Source organism: Moschus berezovskii, chromosome 18 (genome assembly GCF_049115385.1).
Source record: "Moschus berezovskii isolate FMDL1 chromosome 18, NW_MosBer_1.0, whole genome shotgun sequence".
Lineage (NCBI taxonomy): Eukaryota > Metazoa > Chordata > Mammalia > Artiodactyla > Moschidae > Moschus > Moschus berezovskii.
In genome coordinates this window covers 74146273-74161887 of record NC_142477.1, presented here as the reverse complement: position 1 = coordinate 74161887, position 15615 = coordinate 74146273, and positions in this window count along the sequence as shown.

Sequence of the window (15615 nt, the reverse complement as noted above, 5' to 3'; positions counted from 1 at the left end):
GCCCTAGAGCCCATGCTCAGCAACAGGAGAAGCCTCTGCAATGAGAAGCCCTTGCCCTGCAACTAGAGAGTATCCCTTGCTCGCCACAGCTAGAGAAAAGCCTGTGCGGCAGTGAAGACCCAGCATAGCCATACATAAATACATAAAATGAAATACATAAAAAGATACTATCAGTCTTCCCTGGTGGTCCAGTGATTAAGAATCTGCCTGCCAATGCAGGGGGCGAAAGTTTGATCCCTGGTCTGGGAAGATTCCACATGCTGCAGGGTGTGTCAGCCAAGTCCTGCAGTTTTCAGGGAAGACCAGGAATCAGATTTTTCTGTGGGATTTTCCCGTCTTTAAAAGTTGGCGGTTGATCCTTTTGCTTCCCAGCCTGCTCCCCATTGTGGCGCACATACAGAATGAGGGTGTGTAGCACACGGTGGGCTCAGTGCTCAGAAAGGCTGCCTGTGATCAGAGGCGACAGGCCGAGGGGATCCGAGCACCCCAGATGCCGTCTGGCCATTGTGAGTGCCCAGAGGACCCATGTCTTGGCACCCTTGTAACCCATCTACAGCTTCAGCGCTTGGCTGAGTGTAAATTTAAATTAAAGCTAACTTAAACATCTACAAAACGTGTGTGTTAACCACTCAGTTGTGTCTGACTCTTTGCAATGCTATGGACTGTAGCCCTCGAGACTCCTCTGTCCATGGGATTCTCCAAGCAAGGATACTGGAGTGGGTTGCCATGCCCTTCTCCAGGGGATCTTCCCAACCCAGGGATCAAAACCTGGTCCCCTGCATTACAGGCAGATTCTTTACCATCTGAGCCACTGGGGAAACACATAACAAGAGAAGCCACTGCAATGAAAAGCCCACGCATCACAGCTTGGGAATATCCCCCATTGGCAAGCCACTCCAGTACTCTTGCCTGGAGAATCCCATGGATGGAGGAGCCTGGTGGGCTGCAGTCCGTGGGGTCGCTAAGGGTCGGACACGACTGAGCGAGTTCACTTCCACTTTTCACTTTCACACATTGGAGAGGGAACACCCACTCCAGTGTTCTTGCCTGGAGAATCCCAGGGACTGGGGAGCCTGGTGGGCTTCTATCTGTGGGGTCACACAGAGTCGGACATGACTGAAGTGACTTAGCAGCAGCAGAAGCTGCAACTAGAGAAAGCCTGCATACAGCAACAAAGATCCAACACAGCCTGAAATAAATAATTTTTAAAATACTGTCCACCAACCTTCACCCCAAGAGAGCACCTCAGCAGGTTCGTATATGTGTGCCAAACCAGAAGCTGTCCCTCAAGCCAAAGCTTCAGGAGAAGCAAATAGGCCTCTCTTCACAGGCTGAAACTGGAGGACTGTTTCATTCTGCTGTCTGCACTGTGCTCTGTAAATGGTAGCTGCTCAAGAACTGTGTCTGATCGTTACAGTCCCGTGGGACCCAGAAGCACAAGCCACACTCCACTGGCCACCACAGCCAGATGATCCGGGCAGCAGCACAAAAACTGGCCACCCAGTATAAAATGGGGGTCACCAGATGCATGTGTAAGCTCTCCTCTGGGAAATACTGGCCCTCTGGAGCATGACAGAGGGAGAGCAGGAAGACAGTGCCCGCCCTTTATGGTCTCTGGAGGAACGTGCAGCCAGCCCTTCAGTTCAGTTCAGTTCAGTTCAGTTGAGTCGCTCAGTCGTGTCCAACTCTCCATGACCCCATGAATCACAGCACGCCAGGCCTCCCTATCCATCACCAACTCTCGGAGTTCACTCAAACTCATGTCCACAGAGTCGGTGATGCCATCCAGCCATCTCATTCTCGGTCGTCCCCTCCTCCTCCCACCCCCAACCTTTCCCAGCATCAGAGTCTGTGTAATAAGAAGCTTGTCTCTCGGATAGGCTATGGAGATAAACTAACAGAGCTTTCAGAGAAGGACTAGGTGCCAGAGTCTGTTGCCTCTCTCCTACGCCCGGGGCACAGCTGGTTAAGAACTCTTTAATCTGTTGTTACAGTCCTGTGCCATCCCTGAGCATAAATACCACTGGCCCTCAGAGCCAGGCAACCTAGAGGTAATGCTTGGGTGGCAGCAGCAAAAATCATGGCACCAAATGAGGATATAAGCTTCTTTCTGGGAGTTACAGGCAGGCTGGAGCAAGGCAGGGGGACGTTGCAGACATGGCACCCACCAGCATCTCTCTTTGGAGAATGTCTCAGCAAACCCCTCCATGTGTGTTAAATAAGATGACTTTCTCTCCAGCCAGTGCTTTAAGATAAGCAAATAAGCCTCTTTCACAGAGTGTCTGGGTACTGCCTCTATTGCTAGGCCCTGGGGTGGGGGAGTCTGTGAATGTGAGCTCTTCAGGAACAATTTCTCAGTTTGCTAAAGACTTGTGAGTCTCATGAAGACAAGCCGAGTTGGCTTTCAAAGCCAGATTTTTGAAGGGCTCATCTGTCAGCTGCAAGTCTTAAATATTGAGGGCGTTAGATGAGGGCTTCAAACCCTTCACTCCTCAGGGAATAACTTGGCATTTTGAGATTCTCTCCCAATTGTGGATTGCTAAGCCAAGGGTGAGGTTTATGGTAAGATTGTGTCTCAGTCTCCTGTCTGCTTTAATGTGAGTTTTTTCTTGTTCACTTGATGTGTAGCCATTGCTCAGCTAGTTTTGGCTTTTTTCAGAGGACACTGTTCTTTGTGTACCTGTAGAATTGGTATCAGAGAAGGCAATGGCACCCCACTCCAGAACTCATGCCTGGAAAATCCCATGGACGGAGGAGCCTGGTGGGCTGCAGTCCATGGGGTTGCAAGTCGGCCACAACTGAGCGACTTCACTTTCACTTTTCCCTTTCATGCATTGGAGAGGAAATGGCAACCCACTCCAGTGTTCTTGCCTGGAGAATCCCAGGGACTCCCGGCGGAGCCTGGTTGGCTGCTGTCTATGGGATCGCACAGAGTCGGACACGACTGACGCGACTTAGCAGCAGCAGCAGTAGCAGAATTGGTATATCTGTGGGAAGACCTGAGTCCCAGACCCTGCTGCATTGCTGTCTTTTGAGGATTTATTTATTTACTTCTGGCTGCATCGAGTCTCAGCTGTGGCCCTTGGGGTCTTCACTGCAGCACGTGGGGTCTTGCGTTGCTGGGTGCGGGCGCAGTAGTTGTGCACAGGCTTATTTGTCGCGTGGCATGTGGGGTCTAAGTTCCCAACTAGGGATCCAGCCTGCATGCCCTGCATTGGAAAGCAGGTTCTTAACTGCTGGACCACCAGTGAAGTCCCCTACATCGCCATCTTGACCCAAAATCCAGTCGGACCTTGTTTGGAGCTTCACCTCCACCCGCTCTGTCTTCTGGCCTCTGTCTTTTCTGATGAGAAGTCAGTACTCATTCAAGTTGTTGTTCTCCTGTATGTAATTTGTCACTTTTTCTCTGACTGCTGTCAAGAATTTTTTTTATCTTTGTTCTCAGTAATTTGGCTATGATATGCCTGGGGATGGTTTTCTTCATATTTATTTTGCTTAAGATCTGCTGGCCTTGAATCTTTAAATTTATATCCTTCCCCAAATTTAGGGCAATATCAATCATTTCTGCAAATATTTTTCTGCCCCCTGTATGTCACCTCCATCTGGATATTGTCTGACTGGTCCCTGAGTCTCTGTTCATTTTTTCCCTCATCGTTTTTCTCTATGTCTTATTGGGTCATTTCTTTTACTGAGTCTTTCCTTTATCACCTCCACTGTGCTATTAACTCTATCCAGTGAATTTTTTACCTCAAATATATTTTTTCAATTCTAGAGTTTCTTTTTTAAAAAATACACATATATTTATGTATAAAAATATACATATATCAGTATATGTAGCTTCTTATTTTCTGCCTTGTTCTCCTAACTTTTCATTCATTGCAGATCTGTTTTACTTTATGCCATTAAGTATTATTATAATAAACACTTTAAAAATCTCTGCTTTCAAGTTTCAACATCTGGTCATCTTAAAATTGATCTCAATGGACTGTGTTTTCTCCAGGAAGTGGGTCACATTTCCCTGTTTCTTTGTATGTTAAGTAATTTAGGGAAGTATCCTGGATGTTCTGAAGGTCATATTGTAGAGACTAGATTCTGTTATATTCTTCTGAAGGGTGGTAGTGGTGGTTTTAAGCAGACAATTAATTTGGTTGAATTCAAACTGTAAATTCTGTCTCCTGGACATCAGTGTACATCTCAGTTCAGTTTTTTTTTATTCTTAGCTGGGCTGCTATTGGTTGGCCCTGTGCATGCGTGGTTCAGGGGTCAGCTAGAGTTTGGGCAAAGCTTACACACACAATCTAGGGCTTCCCCTCTCTCACCCTCTCCTTTCTGGGATACCCCTCCCTCACTTTGCAGTCCAAAATTTGTTCCCTGGTTTTTAAGGCCAAAAGACAGAATTTTCTTTCAGAGTTTGAGCTGGCTTACATAGCACCAGCTGCACCCTACCATCAGGCTGAAAGTCAGAAAAATTGGAAACTCACCTCATGCTGTTTACGTCTTTCAAGTTTCAACTCCCCTCCAATACATGCCGGCTTTTGTTCACTCTGCAGCGTCTTCTGTTTTTCAGATCGGTCCATTGTTTCCATGATGACAGTTACCTGTGGGAACACCAGATTTACTTATCATTCAGATAGATCAGCATACCCAGATGTTTTCCTCCTCCATCCGCTGGAGTGAGAACCCCCTCTCCCCGTGAAGCCCTAGGTATCAACTGAAGCAGCAGCATTAATGGGGCAGAAAACTCAGAGCCAAATCACTCAATAAATGGATTGGAGCAACCTTCTCAAGTATAGCATGTGCCATTTGTGATCATGGAAGAGGACTGGCAAACACAGTGCTTGTTTCTTAGTATTAGGAGTTGCAATAATAAGGTGTAATAAATAACAGTTCCTGTACCCTAAAGGGGATGTCCTGGCGTAACATGCCCTGGATCATTAAGTACTAAAGAATTGTACTGGCATAGAGAGATTCTTATCTCCCAGTCTCTTGGAGCACATGGTCTTACTAGGACATCTGGAGTAATCGCCCTTTCTTGCTCATAGGGTACAGTTAACACTATGTGTCCACATAATGCACCAGTGTGATGAAACATGGAAAGTCCAGAAAATCAAGGTTCATTTGGGTTGTGTTTTGACAGAGAACAGAGTTCACAGGAGAGCCCTGAGGTAAGATTGGCAGTGTATACTGCTGTCCATCCTAGGCAGATGCTTAATTCTTTCTGATCAGTGTTGGAGTGTTAGGTCAGTAATGACATGCTATGTAAGAGAGGCCATGTTGCTTCCTTCCAGTGTAGGTACTATGTCAGAGTTTGCAGTTGCAGTGTGGCTGCCACTTAGTTAAGTTTGCAGTAGTCCACTGTCATCTGCCAAATCTGTCTGGTTTTTGCAGGGACTAGGGGGTACATGCTTAGTCGTGTCTGATTCTTTGCAACCGCATGGACTGTAACCCCCCAGGCTCCTCTGTCCATGCAATTTCCCAGGCGAGGATCCTGGAATGGGAAAGGTTAGTTTTCATTCCAATCCCAAAGAAGAGCAATGCCAAAGAATGTTCAAACTACCATACGATTGTACTTATTTCACATGCTAGCAAGGTTATGCTTAAAATCCTTCAAACTAGGCTTCAGCAGTATATGAACCCAGAACTTTCAGATGTACAAGCTGGGTTTAGAAAAGGCAGAGGAACCAGAGATCAAATTGCCAATATTCATTGGCTCCTAGAGAAAGCAAGGGAATTCCAGAAAAACATCTGTTTCTGCTTCATTGACTACGCTAAAGCCTTCAACTTTGTGTATCACAACAAACTGTAGAAAATTCTTTAAGAGAGGTGAATACCAGACCACCTTTCCTGTCTAGTGAATGTGGGTCAAGAAGCAACAGTTAGAACTGGGCATGGAACAATTGACTGGTTCCAAATTGGGAAAGGAGTACGTCAAGGCTGTATATTGTCACCCTGCTTATTTAACTTATATGTAGAGTACCTCATGAGAAATGCTGGGCTGGATGAAGCACAAGCTAGAATCAAGATCCAGTTCAGTTCAGTTCAGTCACTCAGTCATGTAAGGGTGGTGTCATCAAGATTGCTGGGAGAAGTATCAACAACCTCAGATATGCAAGATGATACCACTCCAGTGGCAGAAAGTGAAGAGGAACTGAAGAACCTCTTGATGAAAGTGAAAGAAGAGAGTGAAAAGCTGGCTTAAAACTCAACATTCAAAAAACTAAGATTGTGGCATCCTGTCCCAAGACCTCATGGCAAATAGAAGGGGGAAAAGTGGAAGCAGTGACAGACTTTATTTTCTTGGGCTCCAGAATCACTGTACATGGTGGCTGCAGCCATGAAATTAAAAGACATGTGTTCCTTGGAAGGAAAGCGATGGCAAACCCAGACAGCCTATTAAAAAACAGAGACATCACTTTGCCAACGTATCGCCAAAGCTATGGTTTTTCCAGTAGTCTTGTATGGATGTGAGAGTTGGACCATAAAGAAAACTGAGTGCTGAAGAATTGATGCTTTTGAACCGTGGTATTGGAGAAGACTCTTGAGAGTCCCTTGGACAGCATGGAGATCAAACCAGTCGATCCTAAAGGAAATCAACCCTGAATATTCATTGGAAGGGCTGAAGCTGAAACTCCAAGACTTTGGCCACCTGATGTGAAGAGCTGGCTCATTGGAAAAGACCCTGATGCTAGGAGGGGACAACAGAGGATGAGATGGTGATGGCATCACTGAATCAATGGACATGAATCTGAGCAAACTCCAAGAGAGGGTGGAAGATTAAGGGGCCGGCATGCTGCAGTCCATGGAGTTGCACAGAGCTGGACATGACTGAGCAACTGAACAGCTGTCACCATCCTTGCACCCTTTAAGTTTTTAGGTTAGCACAGCATTCCGCCCAAGAAGCAATATTGTTTGCTTGTTGTTTTAATTTTTACTGGAGTGTAGTTGATTTACAGTGTTGTGTTAGGTATACAACACAGTAATTCAGTTATGCATATACATAAATCCACTCTTTCTAGTTTCTTTTCCCCTGTAGGCCATTACAGAGCATTGAGTAGAGTTCCCTGTGCTATACCGTAGGTCCGTATTAGTTATTTATTTTTTGTATAGTAGTGTAAAGGCTCCCCTTCTGAACACGGACTGTGTCACATCTTTTAACCAATAGCAGGAATTCTGCTAACTTGAACAAAAGTTTTTATGCCATAAGAGAATGCTTAAACATTCTGCTGCTGCTGCTGAGTCACTTCAGTCGTATCCGACTCTGTGTGACCCCATAGACGGAAGCCCACCAGGCTCCCCTGTCCCTGGGATTCTCCAGGCAAGAACACTGGAGTGGGTTGCCATTTCCTTCTCCAATGTGTGAAAGTGAAAGTGAAGTCGCTCAGTCGTGTCCGACCCTTAGCGACCCCACGGACTGCAGCCTACCAGGCTCCTCCATCCATGGGATTTTCTAGGCAAGAGTACTGGAGTGGCTTGCCATTGCCTTCTCCAAAACATTCTTCTAAACAAAGGCAAATCACTAACTTGTGAGTTTGTCAGCTCTGATTGTAAACCCAAGTTTTGAGCATGTTGAGTTAGGGATGTTGAATGAACATTAGGACCTATGAGCAATAGTAACGTTGGCTATCATGGATTCTCTGCTGAGGCTGTATTGTTTGTGATTAATTATCTTTCCTGGGCTTCCCTGGTGGCTCAAACAGTAAAGAACCTGCCTGCAATGTGGGAGACCTGGGTTCGATCCCTGGGTTTGGAAGATCCCCTGGAGGAGGGCATGGCAACCCACTCCAGTATTCTTGCCCGGAGAATCCCTATGGTCAGAGGGCCCTGGTGGGCTACAGGCCACGGGGTCACAAAGAGTCGGACACGACATAGTGACTAAGCACAAGCACATTAGCCAGATTTGGGACGGTGGGGAGGAAGATAGCAGTTCGGGGGCTTTCATTTGGCCTTTTCTACTACAATAGTCATTATTACATAGGTCAAGGAACTAATATGAGGGTTTTTCCAGGTGCTGAGTATATACAACCTGATTATACGTTTAGATATCAAGGAAATGATTCCCAGGTATGCCAGTAAAGACTTTGGGCCCACTGTAAGAAAGTCCAGAGCCAGGACTACATATATTACCTGACTTCCAGAATCCCTGCTCTAATGATGAGTCTTTGATGTGCTTTAGTTTGGGAACTTTTCATTCCTTCGTCATCACTGTCATGATACTTCCATCATAGTTCCTCATGTAATGTGGGCTCGGCTTCTCCAAGTATCTAAACACTATCTTACTATTAGGATCAGTTCCAAGGCCTCTTGTCAGGATATTACATATCAAGTCCTGGAAGAGTATTTCCATGTCAACAAGCACTCCATTAACCACAGTAATATTCCAATACTTCTGACCCTGGTTCAGCAACCTCAGGGTGCATTCGCAAGCAAGCACTCCTGGCTTTTGCTGCTCTGTAATAGCCTGGTCCTGTCGCTCCTTTGGTGAATAATTCTTCTCGATCCTTAACTGGCCAGCACTTCCCTATGTGGGTCGTGCCGAGACATAACCCTAGTTATTGGCCTAGTGTCCAGGAGGGGATATGGAGGAAGATTTTGAGTAAGGCAGGTATTGTTTTGCAGGAGGACATCTTACTTAGTTAAGGTCTTTATGTAGTTTCTGCAAGGAGAGGGGCTGTTGTTGTCTTCTTGAAAGGGGAAGGGGTTCAGTCTTGCATGCCCAAAATGTTCAAATGGGTCTTATGGTTAAATATTCTCAAGTGCATCTTTCCCAAGTCTCAGGGCCCCACTCCTTCCCTATCAGGGGCCTGATATTGACGTAGGAGACTTATTGAGGCTGTGAACTTAGCCATTGCTGAAGTTCTCCTGTTCTTACAATAGTCTTGTGCCTGGTCTTTAGCACAATAAACATTACAGCTACAGTAGATGACAGTCTTTTTTAAAATCTCCTAGAGAGACCTTCTGACTTTTACATCTTGCCTAAATTGGTAACTGTCTGCTCTGAGCTTGTCATTTTCTCTCTTCCATGCAGCAATAATGAACTAATTCCATAGTCTTTTAAGTTATCACTTGCACTGTATTGCACAAGATCATGCAACCCCTTTCAGCTGTTTCTGACTCCAGTTTGCCACAGGTACATATTTTAGTAATGGCAACATTAGGGTATACCAGCTGCTAATAACGCTGCACTTAGCATCTGTATTGTCACCTAACCAGCAAGTGATCAGATTCCAAAATCTCGACTTTAGAGTCTGTTTCCTATGACCACTACCAATTCCAAATGTCTTAGGGTTTTTCAGAAGTAACTATGAAATGGGACTTTTCATGTAAGTAATCTATTTAGGAAATGCTCCCAGAAAAAACTGGAAATGAGTAGGAGAAGCAGGATACAGGAGGGAAAAGCAAAGCAAAAGTGTGACTTCAAATGAATTCCCATGGAGGGTAGCTTCAGCCTGGGGCCACAGGAAAGCTTTGGAATCTAAACTGTGCCTCAGAGTTTGTCCAGACTTGTTGCCAGGGAGTTGGCTTTCATACTGCCACACCAGTCACTGGCTAAGGCCCATCTCTGGGTGGGACGATATTAATTCCTGAGCACTTCTGAGTCTGCTGTGGGCACAGTGGCTCCAGTAGCCCTTGAATAGGCCTTTGAAAACTCTCAGATATGGCCTGGTAGAAGGCAAAGACACAGAAGCTGGGGAAGGAGCAAAGAGGGGCCTTTAAGGGCATCTGAGTGGAGCGCCAGGAGTATCCACTGTGAGTATCTTGCCTCTCCTTCCCTCCTTAACTCCCTCTTCTCTCCTCCAACCCTGTAGTGAGTGGGGAAGAAGAGAACAGAGTGGCAGAAATGAGGAGGCAGCAGATAAACTGGAATAGGCTAGGTTATACTATAGTAATAAACAACCCTCAAATCTCAGCTGCTTATCATGGTAAGTAATCTATTTAGCAGTTTATACCCCATGGCCTCTGGATTGACAGAAGGCTGTGCTCCACATGGTCACTGGGGGCTACCATCTTGTTCTGCAGTATCTTAAACACACAGCTTCCTGGGTGGATTTTTTTTTTCTTTTAATTGAAGCATAGTTGATGTATAATATTATATAGTTACAAGTGTATAATATAGTGACTCACAGTTTTTAAAGGTTATACTCCATTTATAGTTATTATAAAATATTTGCTATATTCTCCATGTTGTATGAGCTTCCCAGGTGGCGCTAGTGGTAAAGAACCCACCTGCCAATGCAGCAGACCTGAGAGATGCATGTTCAGTCCCTGGGTAGGGTCCCCTGGAGGAGGGCATGGCAACCCAGCCCAGTATTCTTGCCTGGAGAATCCCATGGACAGAGGAGCCTGGTGGGCTGCAGTCCCTGGCGTCACAGAGTTGGACACGACTGGAGCGCCTGAGCACACACTGTGCCGTACAGTGTATACTCGTAGTTTATTTTGTGCCTAAGATTTTATGCCAACCCAGTGCTGCCCCTCCGCCGTGCCTTCTCCCCGCCGGTAACTCCGAGTTTGTTTTCTGTGCCTGTGGGTCTGCCTCTCTTTTCTTATATTCTCTACTGCTGCTGCTGCTGCTGCTAAGTCACTTCAGTCGTGTCCGACTCTGTGCGACCCCATAGATGGAAGCCCACCAGGCTCCCCCGTCCTTGGGATTCTCCAGGCAAGAACACTGGAGTGGGTTGCCATTTCCTTCTCCAATGCAGGAAAGTGAAAAGTGAAAGTGAAGTCGCTCAGTCGTGTCCTAGTTTGTTGTATTTCTTAATTCCATGTGCAGAGTGTGTTTTCCTCTGTCTGACTTACTTCACTTTAGCATTGTGCCCTCCAAGTCCCTCCATGTCACTGCAAATGACAGAATTTAATTCTTTTCCAGTGTGTGTGTGTGTGTATAATTATACATATTTATATAATTATATTTGCTTACTATATATAATTATACACACGCACATTTTCTTTATCCATTTTCTTTAGCCACTCCGACAGGTGTGAGGTGATATCTCATTGTGGTTTTGATTTGCATTTCCATGATCATTAGTAGTGTTAAGCATCTTTTCATGTGCCTGTTGGTCATCTACATTTCCTCTTTGGAAAAATGTCTATTCAGTTCTTCTACCCATTTTTTAATCAGGTTGGGTTTTTTTGACATTTTATTAGCTGTTTACATATGTTGGCTAATAACCCCTATTGGTCATATCATTTGAAAATATTTGAAATATAGAGAATCAAATGATGCAATTGGTGAGTATCATCCCAGTCATGCCTGTCTTTTTCACTGCATGCTTCTTAGTCTAGTTCAAGCTTGATTTGGCTGAAAAAAGTTTCAGTTAAATGTGAAATTAAAACTTAGTAACTAGATTTGCCCAAATAATTTTAGGATTTCCCTTATAGCTCAGTCGGTAAAGAATCTGCCTGCAATGCAGGAGACTCGGGTTCAAGTCCTGGGTTGGGAAGATCCCCTGAAAAAGGAAATGGCAACCCACTCCAGTATTGTTGCCTGGCAAATCTCATGGACAGAGGAGCCTGGTGGGCTACAGTCCGTGAGGTCACAAGAGTCATACGTGACTTAGCGACTAAACCACCACCAAATAATTTTAGAAAATCATTGATATTTCCCAGAGATTTTTATCACTAGGGCAGGGGGAAATGGTTTTACATAGCACAGAAGATAGACATTTATGTGAAAGAATTAAGGTTCCTAACATAAAACTGAAAAAAGCCAAAATGCCAAACTGTATAATAGTGGTTAAGTAGATTATGTATTGATACACTCACAGGTGGGTAGGTTATTTAGCCATCTAAAGCTATATTTACAGAGACCTTTCAGTTGTTAAAGTGCTCATGATTTAAGGGGGAAAGTCAGGATATAAAACTGTATATGAGAATTTGCATCCCTTACCTGGGTTACCATAAAGACCCTACCTATCACCCTTCTGCGCCAGTATGTTATGTTGCAGCAGTCACCTATCTCCAGCATGAAGCTGCTATCACACATGACCTTCAGGATGAAATCTGTTTCTTTTTTATAGTTTGCATATATCTTTTGGGGCTTCCCAGGTAGCTCAGTGGTAAAGAATCTGCTTGCCAATGCATGAGACTGCAAGAGACGGGAGTTCGATGCCTGGGTCAGGAAGAACCCCTGGAGAAAGAAATGGCAACCCACCCCAGTATTCTTGCCTGGAAAATCCCATGGATCGTGGAGCCTGGTGAGCAATAGCCCATGGGGTTGCAAAGAGTCAGACATGACTGAATGAGCTCTTTGGTCACACCTGTCTCTCTTACTTTATATCTCTCAGCTACCCACTTCATACTCTCAAATTTATATCCCCAGCCCAGGCATTTCCTCTGAACTCCAGACCCCAAGGACTGCAGCCTGCTAGGCTCCTCTGTCCATGGAATTTCACATGTAAGAATACTAGAGTAGCTTGCCATTTCCTCCTCCAGGGGACCTTCCTAACCCAGGAATTGAACCTATATCTCCTGCATTGGCAAGTGGATTCTTTACTTCTGAGCTACCTGAGAAGCCCCCTCAGAATATACTAGCTTCTAATTTATTTAGCAAGCCTCTTCTGAGGAGCAGCACAGGGCATTCTGGCATATACAAAAAGAAGTGTGTAATAATAATGGACCTGATTCCACAGGCAAGAGGAGACGTAAATCACCTTACCTTTGGCTGTCCATCAGCTATTGTCATAGTATACTCACGGTTGGAGAGGCCAGCTGGCCAAGTCAGAATAGAACAGGCAGCACCAGTGTCTACAAGAAATTCAGTTCTCCTACCTGCCACATTCAGGGTTACCTGAGGCTCCATTGGAGAAAGGAGGATGAATCCAATAGCATCTGGAGCCAGGGAGGCTCTTGGGCCCCATCAGTCAGTGTGCAGATGTTCGCAAGGAACTGGGGCTGGTTGAGGTTGCCCCTCTAGCATCCCATAGGAGGGCAGTCAGGCCATTCCCCTTGCAGTGCCCCTCCTTCTGACAAAAGGCACACTCGTTCGGGCCCAGTTGACTTCTTATCATTCTGTCTAGCCTCCTCAGCCCTCCAGGGTCCCCTTGAGGTGGTGGGTGAATCAGAGCAGCTGAAAGCTGTGTTTTCTTTATTAGCCTCTTATCCCTGGTGGCTCAGTCGGTAAAGAGTCCGGCTGCAATGCAGGAAACCTGGATTGGATCCCTGGGTTGGGACGATCCCCTGGAGGAGGGCATGACATCCCACTTCAGTATTCTTGCCTGGAGAATCCCATGGACAGAGGAGCCTGGTGGGCTATAGTCCATGGGGTTGCAAAGAGTTGGACTGAGCAACTCAGCACATATCCGTATTGGCCTCTTCCATTTAAGTCTTGGTTGTTATAGACCTTGAAGGCCCCCTCTACCAAGGGTGACAATGGGGTTTGGGCCCAGCCTCCAGCTTTTGTAATTTTCTCCTGACATCATGAGTAACCTGGGTTATAAAATGCATGGCCAGTAGTGTCTTTCCTTCTGCAGGCTCAGGGTCTGAATTGGTATACTTCCTGACTGCCTCTGTCACCTGGCTCAGGAAGCCCGCCTGAAACAAGAGGTGGCCACTTATCACCCATGGAGAAGCTGCATTTGGGGGTTCTGGAGACACTCAGATCCCCTCCCAGGAAGGGGACTACCGCCCCACACTAGGCACCGTATATCTGTCACCAGCCCTGGTTCTTGGCCTTCCTTAATCAATAGAAACTAATAAGAGGCCAAACAAATGCAGGCAAGGCTTTATTGGTGGAGGAACGAGAACAAGTAATAGGTTCCCGTGCTCACCCCGTGGGGCAGAGGGGCTGGCCTATAATCTTTGGTGCGGGTAGGAGTATGTCCAGAGACCAGGTCAGAGGGATGGCTTAGGTGTTTTGCATTAGGTGTGCGCTGGTGTGCGCGAGGGGCATGCTCATTGCCCTGCTTTTGCTCCCATCTCTTCAGAAGTGAGAAGTGGGGGTTTTGTTTTGTTTTTTACCTTTTTGAATCTTGTTGTCCATGATTTGCCCCAACTGCTCATGCATAGTTATTTTTAATTCCTTATAGTTTCTAAAAATTCTCCAAGCCAGGCTTCAGCAATACGTGAACCGTGAACTTCCAGATGTTCGAGCAGGTTTTAGAAAAGGCAGAGGAACCAGAGATCAAATTGCCAATATCCGCTGGATCATGGAGAAAGCACGAGAGTTCCAGAAAAACATCTATTTCTGCTTCATTGACTATGCCAAAGCCTTTGACTGTGTGGATCACAATAAACTGTGGAAAATTCTGAAAGAGATGGGAATACCAGACCACCTGACCTGCCTCTTGAGAAACCTGTATGCAGGTCAGGAAGCAACAGTTAGAACTGGACATGGAACAACAGACTGGTTCCAAATAGGAAAAGGAGTGCATCAAGGTTGTATATTGTCACCCTGCTTATTTAATTTATATGCAGAGTACATCATGAGGAACGCTGGGCTGGAAGAAGCACAAGCTGGAATCAAAATTGCTGGGAGAAATATCAATAACCTCAGATACGCAGATGACACCACCCTTATGGCAAAAAGTGAAGAGGAACTCAAAGGCCTCTTGATGAAAGTGAAAGAGGAGAGTGAAAAGGTTGGCTTGAAGCTCAACATTCAGAAAACGAAGATCATGGCATCTGGTCCCATCACTTCATGGGAAGTAGATGGGGAAACAGTGGAAACAGTGTCAGACTTTATTTTTTGGGGCTCCAAAATCACTGCGGATGCTGATTGCAGCCATGAAATTAAAAGACGCTTACTCCTTGGAAGGAAAGTTATGACCAACCTTGATACTATATTAAAAAGCAGAGACATTACTTTGCCAACCAAGGTCCGTCTAGTCAAGGTTATGGTTTTTCCCGTGGTCATATATGGATGTGAGAGTTGGACTGTGAAGAAAGCTGATCACCGAAGAATTGATGCTTTTGAACTGTGGTGCTGGAGAAGACTCTTGAGAGTCCCCTGGACCGCAAGGAGATCCAACCAGTCCATTCTAAAGGAGATCGATCCTGGGTGTTCATTGGAGGGAATGATGCTAAAGCTGAAACTCCAATACTTTGGCCACCTCATGCGACGAGTTGACTCACTGGAAAAGTCTGATGCTGGGCGGGATTGGGGATGGGAGGAGAAGGGGACAGAGAATGAGATGGCTGGATGGCATCACCAACTCGATGGACATGAGTTTGAGTGAACTCCGGGAGTTGGTGATGGACAGGGAGGCCTGGTGTGCTGTGATTCATGGGGTTGCAAAGAGTCGGACACGACTGAGCGACTGAACTGAACTGATATTTTCTCAGTATTTTGTTGCTGGAGATGTTTGTCCAGGTACAAGCACTGCAGCAAAGGCTTCCAGGTGCCAGCCTGTCTCATGTTTAGTTCTATCAGTTTCATCTTTAACTGAAGACATACTTGTTAATCAGACCTAGTGAATACCCGTGGTAGCAGAGTGAATGTACATCCAGTCTACAGCCTACAACCCTACTGCTCCCTTTATAAGCCCTTTATCACATCTAAAGCCCAGACTGAGTCTCTGGGTATCTAGGGGTCAGCTGAAGTCTTCCTCCCTGCCCTTATAAAGCCTACAGTATGCCCTTTCCTTCTCAAAGCTTCCAAGCCTCATGGGCCGATATTCC